The sequence below is a fragment of the Pleurodeles waltl genome, chromosome 12, assembly GCF_031143425.1.
Source record: "Pleurodeles waltl isolate 20211129_DDA chromosome 12, aPleWal1.hap1.20221129, whole genome shotgun sequence".
NCBI lineage: Eukaryota > Metazoa > Chordata > Amphibia > Caudata > Salamandridae > Pleurodeles > Pleurodeles waltl.
Genome location: NC_090451.1, coordinates 37,151,143 through 37,173,186, shown reverse-complemented (window position 1 = coordinate 37,173,186; position 22,044 = coordinate 37,151,143). Strand labels below are relative to the sequence as shown.

At 46.9% G+C, this 22,044-nt stretch overlaps 1 protein-coding gene across 6 annotated transcripts in view; it reads left to right on the top strand.

Moving 5' to 3' along the window:
• GATAD2A (GATA zinc finger domain containing 2A) overlaps positions 1-22,044 on the top strand; it is a 268,346-nt gene that overhangs the window by 2,119 nt on the left and 244,183 nt on the right. The window contains exon 1 of one of the 6 annotated variants that reach the window (XM_069215734.1): positions 19,614-19,824. The exons of 1 other annotated variant lie outside the window; for it this stretch is intronic. The gene's annotated coding sequence lies outside the window, so the exon portion shown is untranslated. Of the gene's footprint in view, positions 1-19,613; positions 19,825-20,701; positions 20,976-21,251; positions 21,389-22,044 lie in introns of those variants that run through there. 4 more of the 6 variants (XM_069215733.1, XM_069215731.1, XM_069215736.1 and 1 more) reach the window with 4 other exon arrangements.

The window sequence follows — 22,044 nt, the reverse complement described above, 5'->3', positions numbered from 1 at the left end:
CAGCAGTTGATATGCGCTCCCTCAACCCATGCTACTCCACTAAAATGTAGTTGCACCCACTTGTAGTGAACGGCCCACCTTTTGAAACATGGCATTGCAAACAATGCTGCCAGACCACTGGACCCCTGAACCAAATTTCATGTATGACAGATGCAGTGGGGTCTTAGATCAGTATCTTTGATTCTTAAATAAATCTTCATGTCTACTACTGTGAATCTTCCGGATTTTCTGAATGTTGGAATTTGCCTTATTACTTCGTGAGGATAGGCAACAAAGTTAAACTTCTGCAGGCTGTTAAAATTAATTACTACAACTCTTTCATGTTTCCTGCAAACCTAAGTTATCTTTGGTGATTATGCACTGCACAGGGAAATCCAACAACCTATGCGTTTCTCATTCCAAAAACTCTCCTTATCGTTCAAGTATCAGCAAAGGTTGACAGTGCACCCCTTTCATTTCCTTCTACAATGAAGATTCTGATCCTTCTGTAAGCTGAGTGTGGGATGGAGAGCTTCCCTAGGACGTGAGTCAGGCCTGGCTCCCCAATCTGTCATTACGCCCCCTGAAAATCTGCCAAACTCGCCCCCAGCGCTCTGGGTATTTTCTTGGAGCCATCACTGTAGACGAATTGGTGATGGTGTGCATGTTAAAAACGTCAACTTAATGTAACTTTATTCCTCTCCCTGTGCCGTATTTTTCCGGTCCTCTTCTCTCACCTAAACGTTTCCCTTCAGAACTCGCCAGCCCTCTTTCATAATCGACAATCTCAAAGAATTGTCTATGGCCGAAAGGCAGTATGTTGATGATACTCCTAACAGAAAAAAATACTTTTTCCGGACTGAAATGTAGATTAAAAGATTGAAGTCCCGTTTCAGTTGAGGCGATGTTAATCTTTTAATTCCCTCGATCCTGAACTTTTATTCCCATTTCTCTGATGTTCCAGTACTGGTCGTTGGTGTTGTTCCCTTGTATTCACTCCTGCCACTCCTCATACATGTGAAGGCCCTCTGACGCCCCGGCAGATGTAGCACACTGTTCACACACAAGGGGTGTCTTGATGTGTTCGAAAGAAGAATCTGAAAAAAAAGTATGCCTCAAAAACGTACTGGTGTTATTGTGAGAGAACCTAGGGTTTTCAGAAGCTTATAGAACAAGAAAAGATACGATTCCTTGGAAAAATGTAAAGGGGACCGAGTTAAATGCAGCTGTGGCTGGCATGCAAAGCTGTACCTTATCTCTATAACCAAAATGTGGGCACCCGAAAGAGGAGGTGATTGTGTAAAGGTATGGATAGTGAATATTTGAGAGAGCACCTATTGACCATTGGATGCATTTGGTTGTAAAAAAAACCTGATGCATAAGGCAGGCTGACTTTTATCAAATCCCAGTATCATCTGTCAACTAGTGAACATGCTGAAATATGGTCATATTCCTTGAAAGTAAGAATATCTCTGGCCACAGTACTTTTTGTATATTGAAGTTTCGGAGTTTGGTTGTTAAGATGGCCCAAATGTGATGGCTACACGTACAGCAGCATACCAGAATCGACGTATGAATCGTGCACACTGTGCCTTGACTTGAGCCTCTGTCTGCAACGCTCTTTTACCGCACGATTGTTCGACAGACTCGTATGCCTAATGTTCTACTGAGACTGCACAAGCCGTGATAACATGTGGCGACTTCTCTCTTCCACGACTGCCCCAGTGCATGAAGTCTCCAGAACATACCACTGCGCGTGACGGCTGCAGTTTAAAGGTAAACATAGCGATGGCGTCTAAGTTCGCGCAGTCCCCTTCACTTTGACCACGCTCAACTCTCAAACTGTCTGGCTAAAACAACTGTCTGCCCAGCAAGACGCGACCCTGTCCAATCCCAAACAGAGGGGTCTGTGACTATAATCTGCTGTTCTGTGTGTTTTATTTTTTATTTATTGCTTTCAACTACAGAGCTGCCCATTTGAGTTTACAGTGTATCTTTACAAACATCCGAGTAGCCGGGCCTTGATGCTCATTTTCTCAGAATGTACTGTCTTGAGCCTGACTGTGTGACTGCGCTAGGATTTGCGCATCTCTGACTTTGCAGAGTACCCGGGTCGCCTTGTGCGTTTCCACTTACACTTGTCTCCCGGAGACTATCGGACTAACCTGTGCTTCGTGACTAAGTACGACTCAACTACAAATTACATGTGACCTTGAGGGGAAAAATGTGTTATTCTCCAAATGCAGACTGCCCCGTGCACGTCCAAAACCGAAATAAATACAGTATACAGCCCCTGTCACATGCGGCCAACACACTTCCAGTATAATCCACACTTGAGCTTCCAGTAGACACCCAGCAGCGTTCTACAACAGACAGTGAGACTGCACATCCTGTAGAGTGCTGATGAATGAATGAATGCATGCGCCACAAACCTAGGCCAGCTGTTAAAACTAGCAGAAACATACATCACAGACGGAAACCTGGCTGTGATACATATAAAGCAGGCACCACTCTGGTTGAGCAACGGGCAGTGCATCCTCACCCCGTCCAACACCAGTCGCCATTTAAGAAAAAAACAGGAAGTCCTTTGGCTCGCGCATACTAACGACTTAAAGATGTTTTTGGTGTACAGCCTTTATCCTAACACAAAACAAGAGACACTGCCAACCTGTGGCGCCTCCAGCCTCAGTGATGTCAACCCAAAGCCGCAAGAACGCGTGCCCAGGCAGAGAAAGCGCTACGATGCAGTGATCATGGTGGGTAGCGCTACACTGCCGCTAAGAGCAGAACATTCACGAAAGTGTTTCTAATCACAGTTACACTATGATAGAATATTTGATGCTCTGAACGTAGACTACAGGACGCTTCGGTGTATTTTGGTCATAAGCCCCGGTCCCTCCATGTCTCCTGGGTTCGGGGAACTCAGGAGCCACACAAGCGGCCCTCAAACCCGGAAATAAGAAGTGACTTCATGTTTCTCCGACTGCATTCAGTTTGTTATTGGAGTGGCCTCGGGACTTGGCGTGCCACGTGGCGGCTGCGTCTGGTCCACGTCTACTGTCTCTTCGTCTACTGTCTCTTCTGACAGTAGCCTCTCGCCTGATCTCCGCCTGATGCCTTTATTCCCTGGGGCCCCTCACCTGGCTCTTCGTGAATTCTTCGTATCTCGCGTCCCGGAATATCCAGCGTCTAGGGACGAATGTCCTAATTCGGAACTAATTAAAACAGCACACTTCAAAGCCCTGAAAACATCTCTTTTGGATATTGGCAGTGCTTCAAAATATGAAACGGTTTCAGCCTCGGGTTGTTCGTACATTTCTGTGAGTTTACTAAATAACTAGCTCTGTATACCCTCTTTGGGGGATTGTACACAATCTGTGATGTACCAGGAGTGGTTAAAGGTTAATGCCCCCAACACACGGGTATTTCGGTTCAGATTTTGTTTGGAAAGGATGTGACTGATTCATAGAACTGTCCACTTAGACCTCGGTGGTGCAGGCCACTTCAGAGTGCACACCACGGCACACCCAGGTGACCTGCTAGGGATACCAGAGCGTAACGAGGGATCCGTGTCCTTTGGTCTTTGACAGTTAATATTATTATTATTTTTTAGGGGGTGAGGAGTAGTCAGAAGGAAGTGACAGTCAGTAGCTACTTTGGACGTCCCATGGGTAACTGAAACCCAAAGCACCACCTTTTAGGGCCTAGCCAGACCGCTGTAGCTGCCTGGTGGGACCGTGACGTCACCACCACACAGACATTATAGAAAGGGCCAGTGGCTGTTCCGTGACATCTCCTGGATGGTTACATTTTCCAGCAGATGGAGCTTAAATCGGTGAGGAGGAAAGTAGTTCCTTTTGTGTTATTCGTTTGCCATGTGGTGCATTTCACTTTGAATGTGTTATTGCTGGAGTGCATTGTTTCAGCGTTTGCAGCACTGTCCGCTTCTGAGGCAATAATCGTATTATATTTTGAAGTGCAGCTTTCAAGTCTGCACACAGTGAGGCACAGAAGAACGAACATTGGCAAGATCAGTCGGCCTGGCTTTAAAGTGCTGGGGCGTCCAAGCCCATGCACTTTTAAGCCAGACCTCTTGGCATTGACAGATCTTGTATTAGTCTTGGCATCCTGAAGCTTTGGGAGCAGCACTGGTCCCCTACTGCGTAAGAGTCGGGGCAGGAAGTGAAATGAAAATACTAAACTTTGCCTACAAAAGTGCAGCACTTTGCTGTGCATCCCTCCCCTTTTTAGTTAGCGCTTGCATGCTGCCTAGGCTCAATCTCGCGACATGTTGTAATATGCATCTATGGGCTTGCATCACGCCCATCACTTTCATTCGTTCCTTGGCCTGCCCTTCAAAATTCCCTTGATTTCGTAGGTAAATGCTTTGTTTGTCCTGCCTTGCGGCGCTCTGTTACCGCCTTGGAGACTGACCCTGCTACATGGGTTATTACACGATCGGCCATATATATTACATGATTATCATTTATACAAGTTTAGCAGTTGTAAAATATACAGACTTGGAGCCTTTAAAACCGAAAAAATCCACAGAAATCCTCAAAGCTTCTCTTCCAGCACAGCGGAAAAGCCTATACTACAATATTCACTGCACTCAGGAAACTGCCCCATAATGCTTTTTGGGACACTTCTTCTTTCTTTTTTTTTTTTTAAACATTTTTGGTCAGAACTCAGCCTGTGGTGGTCCTACGACAATGGGACCACCACCAAACCGTTTAGCACAATGCAGTCTTTCTGTCTAGGGCATCTCTGGGTCGCCACACTAGGTTGTGTGGCCACCAGAATAATAACCCCTCCCCCCATATTCAGTGTCTTTCTAATGTCTCTCATGGCTGGAACTTTTGTTTTACAGATGGGAGTGGCTTGTGTTTTAAGTGCCTTGTTCTAGTTGGCCTGCTAGGCTTCAAAATGTGTAATGAACTAAGCCTTCTAGGGGCCAAATCTATGGTTACACTGCATTACATTCTGTTTTTATGTGGTTATGCTCTCTAGGGGCTGACTATATGGTTACATGTCCATGTTCCTTACAAATGTTATTTTTATAGTGGTGCCCTCTAGGGGTTGTCCTAAGTATTACAGTCAAGATAATATAATATTTGCTGCACTCGGAAACTCACCCCATAATGCTTTGCTGGGCATTCCTTTTACAAAACATTTTTGCCCATAATTCACCCCACGGTGTGCTCGTTCTGTCTACATCATTTCTGGGGCCCCATACTAGGTTGGCTGGGCCCAAAATAATATTAAAAAGTATAATAAAGGTGATACTTTCATTTATTGCTGCAGATAGAGGAAGCAGGTAAATGGAAGTGCTTTATTTATATGCAGCACCACTTGAATTATGTGGCAGAGGACCAAATTATGTGACCATGTTAACCAATTTATGTGGCAAGAAAAGTCCAGTTACGCATTTACAACACCAATGTAAGACCTACTACACTGCAAATGCTTGTTTCATTTTATCATCCATGTTGGGAAAGCAGCCAGTTATTGACGCTGCTGGAGCTGTGGCAGTTCTGAAATTCTGAGAAGATGGTGTCTCCATCTAAATGACAGGGAGGCTCGGCTGAGCCACGGTATGAAATATACCTGCAGTGGAATGTATCCGCATAACTCTGTATAGTAAGTGGGGACTCCCCATTCACTTACGGCAGACCAATGACCTGCTGACCTTCAGCAGACACCTCAAGACCTGGCTGTTCGAGCAGTAGCAGCTCCCACCCCACCCCCCAAGCGCCTGGAGACCCTCGTGGGTGTGTAGCACGCTCTACATTTGTACTGATTGATTGACTTTTTTTTTTTTTGTGTGTGTGTGTGTGTGGTGGAGAGAGAGCTTCATTCTGTCTTTGCTCTTGCATCCTAAATAAGGAATCGGGGGCTTTCCAGCATGGTCTGCACTAGTCCACCTACCATGGCAGATCGCTGCTGGCCTTGGCTACAGAGAGGCTACTGAGTTAGTACAATTTCTAAATGTATTTTGCCACGAAGCAGAGGCATTCACTGCGCATATGTATAAGAATTAGCACAATTGCCTTCTCTGATCAAATACAGAATAGCAGAATTGTTGTGTGTTTTTATTTTTTTGCATCATATAATGCAATGTAAAGTGAAAAAGAGTAGCATATTTCTTCAATCTGATCCTGGACAAAGTAATTATAGTAATCTTCCCTACTGTAATGAAGTCTAACGTAGTCCGCAATCTCCTTCTTATATCTTATTTACTGACAATATTTTAATTTGTTAAACTAGTAAATAAAAGAGTAATTGCATTAAGCTTTGGCTTTCGGGATGAGTCATCTCTTTACCCTCTGCTCTAAACCGGCGAAAAAAAAGAGTAATCTTTGTTTCTACAGTGCAGGCTAAAGTGATAAAAGGGAGAAATAATCCGAGTATCTCCTGTGATGCACTGATGAGTCAGTAAAGTAATGAGAATTATTAGCTGTATTCGCTACAAAGATAAAGACATTGGAGTGACGGCCTTTCATTTATGCTGGGGAGAGTGATAAGTGTAATCTACTACAAAAGTTTATATTTGTGTGAGTATTTATAAAGCCCAAACTTATTCCAAGATGGCAGCACCGCTGTACGTAGCAATAGGATGTGTAGACCGAACGAGGACAGAGGGGTATTTCGGTACGCTTACAATGAGGTCTTTGGACAAGAAATGTGTACAAATGAAGAAACTCGGTATCACGGAGTGAGGGTGTTGGGAAGGAGTGAGGCGTAGGGTGACTGTGCCCTGAACTGCACCACAGATGGGTGGTTCCAGAATGTGGATGCCTGTTTGGATTTCCGCCTGGGCACGGGCGTGCTTGTAGCTGCCTGTGCCCACTGGACACGAGGAGTATAACACCTAGGGGGCAAGGAACACACGTGCCCCTCTTGTTCCGGCTTCTGCTGCCAAGAAAACATGCTATTTAGTGAGAACTGGCACTCGCTGGTGGTACCAGTTTAATTAATGGTGCTGTCACTTCACATTAAACCTCCCCCGTATCCCCACCCCTAATTACAGAGCAGCCTAACATTCATCACCGTGCGTGACGAGTGGTGGGCAGCACACGCACGATTAATAATGGCTGATCGGCCTGTGTACAGCACAGGTAGAAATTAGCGCCGAACGGCGGGTGATGGACACGGAGGGGGGCTAGGCTTCTAAAGCGCATATGAGGGGGGGGGGCGGGTGGAGGGCTTCCCTCTACATCTCATGCCCGTGCGCCATACTACCGGCCGCTCCCTCTGTCTCTCACCTCTTCGTGGCGCTATACCAGCCTACCGCTACCCTGGAGATTTCTGGACAAGCTGTGCCTCTCAGCTCTATTTATTTACAAAGCGATGTACACCTGACTTTATGGCGCTATGTAACTGATTGTAAAAGCAGCTTGTTTGGAATCAGCGGGCCAAGCATGAGATGCCTGCTTTTGATAAGACCTCTTGGGCTATGGAGTTCCAAGGTGTTGCTGTCTGGACTTCGGAGCCCGACTATCTGTTCGAGTGTCCTGAGTAGGTGGAATTGTGGGCTCACGTGGACAGACCAGAGGTCTTGACTTTTGGGGCACAGTAAGTTTCGCCCAAATAGGCAGAACAGATCGGCTTATGGCACCAGTAACAAGTGAAATATGGAACTGTGCAATGACTGTAGCCCAAGAAGCATGTGATATACTTCAGAGGAGGGTGCAAGGACCACTGAGGGAGTACAGAAGCCACGTGTGAGAACCCTTAGCACTGGCACCCCTTGCGGGGCCCCAACACTTAATTTACCTCTTTCATCGCAGATCGGATGTTGCCACTTGTGTGCACGGAATGAGGCCTCTGCTTCTTCAGTGATACGGTTTATGTATTTTGTTGAATAAATAGTGGAGCCTTATTTTATGTAGGACGCCGCAATGCCAAACCCCAGATGTCTGAATAGTGGGAAGAAAGCACCGGAAGCTAAGAGAGGTGGCGCATATGGCGTCGAAAGCGGGACGAGCTAGAAGGGGGCACCTTTTCAGAGCTGCCAGTCTGTCCTTGGACATCGAAAGGAATAAGTGATCAGCCTTGTTAGCGGTGGAAGCATCGAAGCAGGGGCTACGCACCCTGTAAGTCCAAGCTGATGGTGGGTCTGCAGACCCGCCTTCATAGCGCCAGGGCGCCTGGCACAGCTCTTCCACCCGGCCTGCTCCGTTCCACCGAGGTCTGCTTAGAGATCTGGCTAATTCTGCCTGCGACTAGTTGAGACCCACGGGTTCAAGTGCGAATGAACCATTGTGGCTTCTCCCGGGAGACAAGGGGCCGGCCCGGCGATGGAATCTGGATGGCGAAGATGTCCTTGTCCAGGAGGGGCTGTAAAAGGGTGCCCTGGTTGGGCTCATTATGGCCTTGGGGGAGGGGGGGGGGGCTCCTCTACAACATACGCCAGACAAAGCAATTTGCGTTGATGATGCCGAATGTGACCGTGTTTGCGCATGGGTCTTACACTGGCGAGGACCTCTCTACCCTTGTTTTGAACACTAGGTGTACCTGCCCACCTGTGAGACATGAAGCAGTCTTTACAAGTGCCTAGGTCAGACTCCTGTCATCCCCTATGACTCAAGTCTGACACTTTTTCTGACTCCGCACCCGCCCCACTGACACAGGCACGGGTCTGTCGGGAAATCTCCAAGTTGCGATGAACGGTTGGTGGTGGGGCTCTCTTCTGAGAGTGCCATCTCTGCCGGACCCCGGAACGCACAGCACTGGCCCTGGCCGAGGTTTGATCAAAGGTCAAAAGTCTATCTCTCCATCCTGTTATCTGCTGTGAATGCCGGGAGGCCGTGTCACCGCAGAGCTCGTCTGTGCCAAAGTATGATGCACAGGAGGAAGATGAGGGGGAGACAAGTTTCCTGCTCTCTTTGGCCACTTCGAGTTAACCCTTTGCGTGTCGCATCCATCGAGGGATGCCTTCGTCTCTTATCTGAGACTTCCAAACTGTGCAGGCCCGTGTGCAGACCACAGGTCCGAGCATCTCGAAGGCAGGCTCCGCCTTTCCTCCTCCCAAGGACGAGAGCAGGTGACACGGACTCCTGCTAGCCTAAATGTCCACTGCAGCCCCGAAGCACTATTCACTGCTAGCCCTCTTCTTGCTCACGCCACGAATTCCGAATCCTTCAGTTAGCAAGCAGTGATCAGCCATTTAACAGTGCTTGTTCGTAACTAATGACCTCTGTTTCTTAGTGTTCGTGGCTCTCCGCTCGGGCTGTTGAACCGCAACGTCAAGGTTGAAGATGGTAGCGCTTCCGGGTAAGGAGACCTACCCTGTAACCCTCCATCCCCCAACAAGGGTTCTTCTGCGGCTCTGCACAGCTCTACCCTTTGTGGAGTCCAGGGTTTAAGGCATTTGTTGGTGTCCTCTCCCTTCCAATGGCTGGTTCTGTGATTACAGCACCGGGCAGTACTGATGGCTTGAAGGAGTTTCTTTGCTTCCTTTCATGAACGTATTTTCCTTGTATTAAAACGTCTCGTAATCGTCTCCTATTTATGTTCCTCGGATCTGAGACCTGTTAGGACTCTTGGTACCCTGGAGTCTAGGGGACATTTCTAGGAACAACATTTCCGAGTGTGCGTGGGCAGCACCAACCATCCTCATCTGAGTAAATAAAGCATAGTTCACAAGCGCTGCCAGTACAGACTCGGGAAAGAGCGCCCACCTGTGGCAGGCCAGCTCTTAAAGGCCACGCACCCAAACGAAATGAGAAAGTGCTTTGGTACCCACTGGTTTGGCAACATTATTGTTGACGCAGTGCAGGAGAAGTGGGCACATTTGTGAAAGTGTGAAGAACGTCCGTGCCTCCCTGAGAAGTGCTGTGGGTACATGGTGTTGTGGGATGCTAGGAGTTTGTAGGCTCGTTTCGGCGAGGGGCTGCACTAGTATATCAGTCATACCCGGACAAGCCACGTCCTTCGCTTTGGTTCTGCTGTGGCTCAGACTCTCCCGCCCTCATCAATGCATGTGAAGACCGATGTACCTTTGGCGCGCTTGGGTGCCCGGCTGGCCGGGTAACGTGGTAGGCATCAGCGGCCACGCGAGGACCACGATTGCTGCTCTGCTCTGCTCTGCGGTGTGGTCTGCCAAACAGAATGTATCACACCCTAAGGCAGTGGTCTTCAAACTTTTTAATGCTGCGCCCCCCCCCAGTTGAAAAAAAAAAACACATTGGGCCCCCCCTCAGAATTTTTCACAGTTATTTTAGAAAGATGGCAATGTTTAAATAGGTCTAAACCTATTTAAACATTGCAGTTAAGTACTGTTACCTTTTTAAAACTGCAATAACATGCTTCTGCTTAAAACAAAGGCATGTTATCTGCATAATATTTCTTTTAGCCAGAGTTTGGCGCCCCCCCTGGGATCACTTGAGGCCCCCCAAGGGGGGCCCGCCCCCCAGTTTGAAGACCTCTGCCCTAAGGCTTTCTTGCCAAGAGGATAAGGAAAATAGGTTGGCATGTACCAAGGATCCCTGGGGAGCACCCTTGTTAGTTGGTTTCGAGCCATACACTGTGAATCCTAAACCATTGTAAACCTACCGAATTTGTGGTCTCAATAGCTGAAATAACAAACACATACTTCTACAATACAGGTGTCCAGCTTCCAAGCAAAACCAGCCACACACAGCCTTACAGTATCTACTGTCAGTTAAGAACAAACTGAAAGGAGAATCACTCGGAATACATCTTAGCTCCTCTCCAGCCACAGAGGTGGCCTTTCGTTGTGAACACATTCAAATGTGCTATCTTGCGAGGGCTTATTCTTAGTGTCATGTTTTTATAGCAGTGAACAAGCCACAACTTCTTTTTGGATCTGCGCACATTGTGCCCCGCACCCTAGTTGAATTAGACTAGAGTAGAGCTCACAGTTTAATACTACTTAACGGCCTGCAGTACTGATTTGCATGAACTCTTCTTGCTAAGTATTTGAAGTTCGACACTTTCAAAAAGAAGATTATAGTCCGGGTCACTGGAATTATATGGCAGGAAAGGGCAAAATTATGCAGCAAGAAAACGCAGATTCTGTAGCATAAAGAGACACATTTTGTGGTAGTATAACTTCATTATTTTGTCATTTTTAGGGTCGAGCCTGCGAGTGCTTGCGCATGCATCTCCTGTGTGAGACACTTGTCTTCAGTAAAGGGCTTGGAGCCCGCCTCTTGCTCACCATTTGTTGATTTGCATGACACTCTTCCATACAGCCTCATAATTCGTCAAGGTATGTCTGTCATCATTTCCGTTCCTCTGTGTGGAGCAGGGAACAAGCACTATTTGATTTCAACTTAATTAGTGCCCGTCCACTGCACCCGGTGTGATCGATGTACTATTTTGGATTAACTTACAGTGCCCCGCAAACAGGCAGCTTCTGACTGGCAAAAATGTGCCCAGCAGGCCACACAAAATTGCTAAGTTTTATTTCTTAAAGCTAACTTTATTTTATTTTGTTTTTTTTCTCAATTTCCGCTATTGTTATAAGATTACTTTTAACTTTCTCAAAATATGCAAGACCTATTGCATTGCAAATGCTTTTTAACACTCCCTGGGCATTGGTTGCACCTCATTCTAATGCCCACGTATAGCAATAAGCAACAGAAAGGTGACCATTGAACCTTTTTGAAGGGCCTTCCACTGACCAGCAACATGTGTTGCTGAGTTTTTAGTAATTTTAGAACAGTTTGAGCTATAATCAACTTTTTTAAGTCTACGACAATGTCCGCACAATCACATAATTCCATTGGCCCTGATTAGAGTATGAATTTTTGAGTTCCCATGGTGCCACACTTCTTGCACAGCTCGGCCTTTATTGCCATTAGGTTTTGTGTAGGTACTGTATTCCTTTCAGATGTTCACACAAGGTAGGTTTGAGTATTAACCATTTCAGTGGTAGACGGGAAGGCCACCAGGAGATTATCATAATCTAGTTGGTATTTTGATATCTGTGGCTTTTTGTATCCACCGTCTTAATGTCCACACTTTTAGTGCCACAGTTGTGAAGAAACTCGGGTATATCTCCGGCTTCTGTATGTGTCTGACTTAGAAGGGCCTTCTTAGGTGCTGTACCTTTGACTTGCAGGGCACTGGTAGATGAGGATCAGCTAAATAATGGCCTTTGTGTGTGAAGAAGATAAGGGCGAGTCAGTCTTCTCATAATGTCTTTAGCCTAAATGTGCAATGATCCAAGTGTGACATATATGGCTTTTCTCAGACGATCTTCCATCCAGTCTTTAAAGCTTCATTCACACCTTCCCACGTTAGACTTTTCTTTGCTAGCGTGTTTGCCTTTTGCTGACTTCTGGAACTCTGTGTTAACTTCCTTCCCTGCACAACACTAGATTTGGGTCGATGGAATCCAGATCGGAATGAAGGGGTCATCCATTGACGCTAGAACGTGCTGTCATGTTGTTACGCTTGAACTGCTGGAGTGTGTGATGTGCAAGCGTGTCTACCCCCCACCCCCAAAATGGAAAAGCACTCAACCAAAGCCTAGAGCCTGGCTACTCCAATGCAAGAATGGGCCTTGCCCGAGCAGGTGGCTTTCGACTCCCAATGTTCACTGGCTGTCCAGCAGGTCTAGAGACTGTTCAATGATGGTTGTATTGACGGATAGATCACTGCGTGTCTAGGAGTCTCGATGGGTGGATATCTTGTGCGGTTTGGTCTTCTGTACTTCGTAGATTAACTGGAGTAGATGGTGTCCGACTGTAGGTTTGTCCATTTTACTCCCCGTTTCCTTGCTTGGTGTCTTTGAAGGAGCTACTCACAAATAGTGTGGTGGCATAGGGCTTAAAGTGTGACGTTTTGTTAACTTCAGATGAGCAAAGCCATTGGTCACCATACATCTCGAGAACACTGCTCTGGTCTATCAACCAGAATATTTTCTTAATGGAAGAAGTGGTCTCACACACTAATAGTGCCATGCTTCATCCTCGACCACCTCTCCCCACCCTGGCAGGACAATGTGGATGAAGCATGACAGTATTAGTGTGTGAGACCACTTCTTCCATTAAGAAAATATTCTGGTTAATAGACTAGAGCAGCATTCTCGAGACATATGGGGACAAATGGTTTCGCTCATCAGAAGTTGACAAAAGTCACACTTTGAGCCCTACGCCACTACACTATTTGTGAGTAGTATTTTGTTGGGAGGACGTGTGGTGCGCTTTCCTCTCTGTGTATTATGTCTTCGAAGGAGCTACTGGAGATGAGATACCCACTGAGGGTCGCACTTGATCATAAATAAAAAAAGATTTTTAAAAACGCAGGAGCCCCTGTACATTCTGGGTTCTAAACCAGTCCATCAGGCTTATAATTCTTCTACCTAGCATGTGCAGACTAGCCTCCTCTTCACCTCTCTTGCAGTACGCCCTGAGCTGGGAAAGCAGGCACGACAGGACCAGCCGCCCATGCCAGCCTTGCCCCTTCCCCGGGAGTGCCATTACTGCATTACAGGACTGATGCCCTCACTCGATGACCCGCCCAGTCTTTGGATTCTGTCTGGTGCTAGATCTATTCGCTGACATGGCAGAACTTGACTAATATTGAAAACACGGGCCACACCCAATGTGGTGATTTGAGCCAAATTGCATTCGCGCAGCATGAGTATCACGAGTGCCTTGGGTGACCGTACGGATTGGTGGTGTTAGAGGGCAGGTTTCTGGGTCAGGACGCTCATTTAAAAATGAAAGCAATTTTTGGCTTGTAGTCCTTTTTGCTTTAATTAAATGACAATGTTTGCCTTGAACTTAAAAGAAACTGTCTAGGTGCAATTGAGCTGTATGCTTACTACAGAGATTATAAACGTACCAAAAGGGTTTAGACTTTTCTACAGTAAGCAAAGCTGGCTTTCAAACTAGTTGCAAAAAGAGGATTTTCCCACGAACATCTACATCGCTTTATGCGGACATGAGCAGAAGCTGGGACTCAGTCTCCATCAGCTGCCTCCGGTGAGCACCCTGGCCTCGTGCACAAGAGCCCACCACTGTACTTCAACCTATTGACCACTGTCTCACGTGCTACTCCGCACCTCTGCTTGGTTGGTGCTTCATCATTTCCAGAACTTCTGGTTCGAAATCATTGTCAACTGAACACAGCACAGTTGCATCCTGGCAGCTGATTCTTTCCTGGGAGGACTGCGGAGGCTCTGCTGTTCTAGATGGCGTCTGGCTGTGCACACCACAACTGTCTAGACGGGAATACAATCTTTCAAAACTTAGTTAAAGGAATGAACTAATCAAGAAACAGTATTGGTTGGTTCCAGTGTTATAACTGCCAGCGCCCGTTAGGTGCATACCCCCCCCCCCACCACCCACTCCAAATCTTCTGAATACTTTTTAAACAAAGATCACTGCTGCTATAGCATAATCTCGATTTGTGATTATTTTTTTTCTACAGTGGACGCCCCATAAAATGGGACTTTTACCCCTGCCATTGTTCTGGCATTGTCAGAATGAACGTGGACAGTTACTTCACACACTTCTTGGATTTGGCTTGACCTTACTGCTAACTCTTTGCTAAACTTTGATCTCAATCCAGGCAGATCTTGCTTGTGAACTTATACCACTCTGTGAAAATCTCACTGCATCAGATCGACTGTCTGCTACTAGATTTGTTAACCATAGCTAAACAAAAAAAAAATGAGGCCACAACAAATCTCAAAACATACATTCAATTTTAATGCAAAAAAAACAAATAATCAATACGATTCAGCTAAAAAAAAAAAAAAAAATCATTTGGTTAGTAGAGAAAGTCCACTTTTGGACACCCTTGATAAATATATACATATTTTTAATTTATTTTTAGTATTTATGTAGTGTAGACCAGCCGCATGTGCAACATGACGGGGTAACAGATGGAGGCAGCAACATGGAAAATAGATGTGTGGGCGGTGAAATAAAAAAATCACAGTGCCAGCAACGAATGGACATTAATTAAGTTGAATCTGTGCTTGGTATATGCTGCACCGAAAGGAACTGAAATGTCGCTTGGCCTGTGGTGCCAACTAGCAGGCAGTAAAGAGCCGACAAAATACAATCTCTTTATTGTAAACAGTAAGTTTCACAAGTGAGAGCCCATGCATTACTTCAGGCTAGACCTAAAAAGGAGAGACCCCATTTAAGGCCAATATACTCAAGACCAACTGTGATACTTGACAACTTGTAAGGTGGTGTCATGTACACAAGGTGACCCAACCCCCTGCGTGGGTGCAGTTAGTGCAAGCTTGATGTGTTGTGTGCAAGAACATTATCTAGAGCACTTCAAAGCTCATGACAGACTAACTCAAGCTCTCAGGTGGGAAAATAAGAACGCCCAAGACCTTGAATCAGGCTTTCTTTGATTGGAACTCAACCTGCAAAGACATAGATGAAAAATAATGACAACTCTAAAAATTCAGAAGGGACCTGGAAACTCACCTATTAAAAACCTATCTGTAAAATCTCTAGTCACCACCAGGGGCACATCGGATTTTATCCAATACCTCGAATGCTTTTACAGTCACAACCTTGTTACTCTATCCCATTTATTCTTTGTATTTCTGCTTTTCTGTAAAGTGCTCCACTCCCCCCCGTCCCTCCCTTGTGTTGCTTTTCCCCCTCTCCTGTTGTTGCTGCTCCCGGTTTGCTCTCCCACACCACCCTTGTTGCCCCACACCTGCGTGTTTTTTTTATTTTTTTTTTAAACATATTGTAAGCTGCTGTGCAACATGTCTTAAAAAACATTGGCAAAGCCAATACATTTCCCATAGGGGAGACCTATTGGCTTTGGCAGTGCTTGTTGTCTTTACTCGTTTTCTATTTAGCTTGAAAAAGCCAATTTTTGTATTTGAGTTTACATTAATTAAGCATTGCACTTATTCTTAAATAACACACCTATGCAAGAATGTGTTTTCTCTGTTGCACTGCTTATAATATGCTTTGGTAACAATGTTAAAAAAATAAGCAATCACTATCACATCAGCAGTGGGGTAAAGGAGAAGCAACAACATGAGGGCTGGGGTCATGCCACGTTTTAAGTGCATCCACGTGATAAGTTTACAAACAAAAAATTGAACTAGGGACAATTCACATAATCTGTGGTTATCTGGACAATTACACATAGATCATTGTCATCTGATTTACGTTGGACACAAGCATTATGCAAGTCCAATACCAGCTAGTCCGTGTATGTTAAATACAGATAACTAGCTGTGACACTAACTGCAAATGTCGCACAGTACTCAACTAGTCAGGGTAGAAAGTCTACAGAAAGAATACTTGTTCTAAGACTGGTGCTACCACAGTATACACTGCTGGTATCTGTAAGGGCAATAATGGAGTTACTCCAAAGAATAACAACCACAATATCCTCATATAATATACTGGAGCACTCCAACAATTTGTTTAATTAACACTGTTTAAGGACAAATAACCAGAAAAGTCAGCCCATAAGTTGAAGGCCATGTGATATTTTTTACGTCATCTTTATAAAAGTGTTTACACGCTTCTAACCAAGTACATAATCATCATTTTTAGTCACCAATAGGACTTTTTCAGAGCGTTTGATTATACACTGTATTTCTTATTCCTTTTGTTTCAAGACCAGCTGCATGGGCAGTTTCAATGACAACAGTCCTTTTGTCATGGTAGGAATGTTACACAAACCCCTCACTCACAAATGTGTCTGGAACTGTTCTACCCATGTCATAACGCTGCACACCAAGGCTTTCCCAGATTGATTTAGGAGAGCCAGAGATTTGCCTGATAAGCAAAATGACCACTGACAACTGTGAATTATTACCTTTTTATGTGTAAATGTATCTCCTGTGGATTTGCTGTGTGTCATTGCTACGGCCATAGCAGACCAGTTTTGGAAGAAAAAAAAAACAGTTGGACATGCTTCTAGTTATCACTCCTTGTTTATCTTCTTACATTTTAGGGTGCTGCTGCACAGATAGGCCTCGTGTGGAAAAGATTGTAGTGAAATTTCTAAGCTACATATATTGAGTAAAAAATAATCTTTACTTGGTTCTGGGCATTTCACTCAACTCTTTGGTGAACGTAGGCAAAGGATGTTCACTACAAATTAGTGTTTTTATACTGCAACAAAGGTGATCTGAGCTGCACTTTGAGGGCCAGAGTACTCAAAAAGCTGCTCTTTTAGTGTTGTGAGGTGAGCTATCTCCATGCTTGAAGTGTCCAGTATAGCTTAACATATTCATGCCCAGCATGTGTTAACATGACTCCAAGCAAACGCATCAGCTGTAGAATGTGTACTGAATGCAGAAGGAAGTTACAGCTTTTTTGCCTTTCAGCCCTCACAACTTTACAAAATGAGTACTTTAAACAGGTTGGGTGTGATCTATATCTGTTAAGAACCAGATCCTTGTCTGACTTATCTGGCATGGGCTCTGGAGCCCTCTGCTTGCTAGGCTGTCAAGTTATTTTCACTCATCTGAACAGCTACCAAAAACCACATTGCTTAAGTTTGTTGCATGTTGTACCCTACAAGTCTACATGAGAGTAAATGCCATATCTGCCATTCTGTGCTTCTGTTGGGCCCACTTCACGTGATTTTATTGGGCTCTGATAGCGAGAAGAGTGGCTACAAAACAGCTGGGGCGGGTGATAGTTGAGGCCTTTGCTAGAGAAGCTTTTAGATGGAACGAGGGTCTTGAGTCTAAAGCAGCGCTACAGTAGGAAAGGTTTTGTTAATTGGGGGATATTTAGGGGAGGAAAAGGAGTATTATGATGAAACAACAAAGTGTGATTTGGCACTCTGAGGCGTTAAAGTGTTTTATGTGAGAGGATAAGGAGTGATTGAGGGCTAATGAGAGAGAGTATGGAGTTCCTAATAGGCGTTTTTACGATGTGATGGCACAAAATGTTCCTGGGTTGAGGGGATGCACGAGGCTTTGGAGGGGAAAGAGGTTAGCTGCGTTAGAATAGGTGAATCAGCATAATAGTAGCTTGGGGGGGGGGGTGTTTGGAAAGCTAGAATATGGTAGTAGGTGGTTATGGGCGCTAACATAGGGATAAGGTGTTACTGGTAGAAAGGAGGGGCTAAGAAGAGGCATACTCGGGGTCTAGAAGAGCGGAAGGAGTAAATGGGGTACCCACGAGAAAGAAGGGATGGAGTAGGTGTGTAAATAGTAGACGGAAAGTGTGACTTTTTAAAGTGTCATAAGATTTTATTGAGGTTTAACGACAAGACAATACAAACATGAAGTTCTGAAGTGTACATAAAGAATTATAAATCAAGATCTTTGCTATATCAAGATACATGTGAAATGGAACATACTACAATAATTTAAAACCCTCACAATTTAGAAAGGAACGTGAAAATGCTAGATAAAAGAAGTAGATAATAGAAAAAACAGGAAAAGACGTGGCTGTGTTGCGTGGGTGAAGTAGTCAGGAGGAAGGTACTGTACCTGGGAGCTAAGCAGTGAAGGAGTCTCAAAAACAAAAGAGGCAACCCAGTAACAAGTAGAAGAATTAATAAAGGAACAAGTGGTCCCTATGGGGGAGATGACAATGTCAAATACCATCAATAGATTGGTTTATTCTTGGAACAAAACAGAATTTATTCAATATTCTTAAAAATATCAATCAATGAATGTCTTGTATTAAATTTAAAAAGTCATTTGAGAAAGTAAGATGCTCCAAATAGTGTTTGGCGCAGTGCAAGTGAAAAGATAAGTATAAAGTGTGCAAGTGCTATACAGAAAGCAAATAAATACAAGTGGATGATGTACAACACTCCGTGTACAAGTGTTGTTATCCCTTAGAAAACAGTCCACTGACAGTCGTCCCCATAGGGACCTCGTGTTCCTTTATTAATAGGCAGTGAAGCAGTGGCTGGGGAACGTGGGGCAGAAACAGTGTGTGGGGTGTAGAGGGGGTTAGAGAAACGTGCGGGGATAGAGTAGGAGTTGTGGTGTTGGACCGACGGGGAGGGGGGTGCATCTACAGGTAAGGTAGGAAAGGCGCAAGATTGGCTGCAGAAGCACATATCCGGGTAGGCCTTCAAACTGGGGGGCGGGCCCCCATAGGGGGGCCTCAAGTGATCCCAGGGGGGGCGCCAAATGCTGGCCAAAAGAAAAATTATACAGATAACATGCCTTTATTTTAAGCAGAAGCATGTTATTGCAGGTTTAAAAAGGTAACAGTACTTCACTGCAATGTTTGAATAGGTTTAGACATATTTAAACATTGCCATCTTTTTAAAATAATTGTGAAAAATTCTGAGGGGGGGGGCCCAAAGATTTTTATTTTTCAACTGGGGGGGCGCGGCATTAAAAAGTTTGAAGACCACTGGGATAGGGGCATAAGACGTGGTAAAGTAGATGAGATGGGACAGCTGGGGGATATGGGAGTGAAGATGTGCCTGGGAGATAGGAGTGACTGGGTGCTGTGGGAGGCTGGGTGGCTGACGAGTAGCTACGCGATGGCACGGACTGTTGTCTGGGATGGGGATGGAGTGCCTGGAAGAAAAGCAGTGACCTGGGTGTCAAATGCGTGGAAGATGTGCGTGGGAGAGGTGTGGGATGGACTATAAATGAGTTAGAAATGATTGGGGTGGGGCCTGTTCGTAGTGGGCAGTCCCCGCCTCACTCACCTCAAGCACTGGACTCGCAGGGGGGAAGGAGGGAGGGCACGGTATTTTGCAACCCATCCTGGTTCTCGCTCTCTGTACCTGTCCCTTTAAGAGACCTTCGGGGGCAGGCTCTTCAATGCCCTCGCGACCAGCGGACACGGGCCTGGCTTAGCATGCAGTGCGCATGCTGGGAAGGTGGCAGGAGGCAGAGATGCTTGCAGGGGAGGAAAAACAGAAACAGGACTGCATTGAAAGGTCAGTGTAATGGTCGTCACCGTAGCTGCCATCTTTAGAAGGAGCCTGTGGAATCGAACGTCAGTGTTTGTCTGACACTTAATTAGGAATGACGTTAATTAAAGAAGATTATTTTTATTGAGCATTTTCAAAACAAGTTTTAGCTCTATAAACGACGTGATAGTATCCCTTCGAGTGTAATAATCAATGTACGGGTTTTTAATTAAATAATTGGTAGACTTACTAATAATACACGGTGCCGAGCCCTTTTGACTACATTTGTCTCCTGTGTTGACCAGAAATTGACTGTTTTGTCCAATAACGTTAACCTCCTGAAAAGTAGAAACGCAGAGAAGTCCAATGCGAATTTGTACCAGAAAGACTGCAAAAATGCCTCTCCTAATTCGTGAGAGAATGGCAGTCTCCAAAATGCCATGAAAGTGGGAAGCCCTGGGATACAGTAAGACTAGACACCGAGGTAATTGTCTTTGCAGTTGTGCTTTCGTTTGTCAGGTTGCCATGAAACTGAAAGTATTACTCGGGGAGCCTAACCTTGAGGAAGGCTTGGAAACGCTCTTGTCCCGAAGCCTGCGGCAAGCTAGATGGGATCATTGGGAGGCAGCTGGAGGAACAGGATTGGAAGCCTCGGAGCTCAGTTCCTTCAGCCCAGCCCCGCTAAAAACACAACACTCCGAAATAGAAGGTAGGGTTGCAGTGATGATGAGCCTCTGGTGTGCACGCCCGCCGCAGGATCCCCCAGGCGTGCGGTTGCTGTGTTTGAGTGAGCTCTGCCTCCACTCCCTCAGTCCACGGGGCGCTCCCTTCTCTGCCCCGCGGCCCGTGCAGTCCGTCTTCGCTCTCCACCGCCCGATGCCGCAGTCTGTCTTCCCCTCCCGCGGCGGCTCTCCCCGCAGTCTGTCGTCGCTCTCCACGGTCCCTTCGGGCCTCGCGCCGCCCCGCAGTCTCTCGTCGCTGTCCGCGGCGCTCGTCTTTCTTCTGCCCCCCTCCCCCGCCGCGCAGTCTGTCTTCCGTGGCCATGTGACGCGGCTCCATGTGTGAGCGGCGCTTTATCTGCCAGCGGCGGCGGCGGCGGCGGAAGAGGAGGCGGCGGCGGAGGAGGAAGGGGAGTCCGAGCCAGGGGTCCCTGTCCGCACGCCCGCCCGCGGCCCCGGGTAAGAGAGGGTTCCGGGAGTGTGTTTGGGGGGGGGACCGGCGCTGCTGGGGGGGCCCGGGCCCCCTCCTCCACCACCGGGGTCTGCGGCGTGTCCCCGGCCGGCTTGTGTCTCTGGCTGCTCACTTGGCTCACCTTTAGGGGTGTTTGAGGCGCTCGGGGCAGGGGGCGTGACGCCCCCCCACCCCCTGCAACTTGTGTGAGGGGGGGGGTAGAGGGACTCTTCCACTGGAGCTTTAAACTCCACCCCACCCTTTCCTGGAGGTGTTCACACCCCTTTTAGTCCAGCTTCTTGCTTCCCGGAGCCTCCCGGTGCCCCAGCCCTACCACCGCCCCCGGGAGCAGGAAGGGCCACCTCCAGCCCGAGGGGAAGGAAGGAGTGAGGGCTGTCTTCCGACTGAGGAGAAGTGGCAAGTACGTATGGGCCGAGAGCCCGGCTGGGGGCGGTTGCACTGGCAGGTGGGGGCACACGGTGTCTGCTGAGGGGCACTGGCAGGTGGGGGCACACGGTGTCTGCTGAGGGGCACTGGCAGGTGGGGGCACACGGTGTCTGCTGAGGGGCACTGGCAGGTGGGGGCACACGGTGTCTGCTGAGGGGCACTGACAGGTGGGAGCACACGGTATCTGCTGAAGGGCACTGACAGGTGGGCACACGGTATCTGCTATGGGGTACTGGCAGGTGGGGGGCACACGGTATCTGCTGAAGGGCACTGACAGGTGGGCACACGGTATCTGCTATGGGGTACTGGCAGGTGGGGGGCACACGGTATCTGCTATGGGGCACTGGCAGGTGGGGGGCACACGGTATCTGCTATAGGGCACTGGCAGGTGGGGGGCACACGGTATCTGCTATGGGGCACTGGCAGGTGGGGGGCACACGGTATCTGCTATGGGGCACTGGCAGGTGGGGGCACACGGTATCTGCTATGGGGCACTGGCAGGTGGGGACACACGGTATCTGCTATGGGGCACTGGCAGGTGGGGACACACGGTATCTGCTATGGGGCACTGGCAGGTGGGGGGCACACAGTGTCTGCTGAGGGGCACTGACGGGTGGGGACACAGTGTCT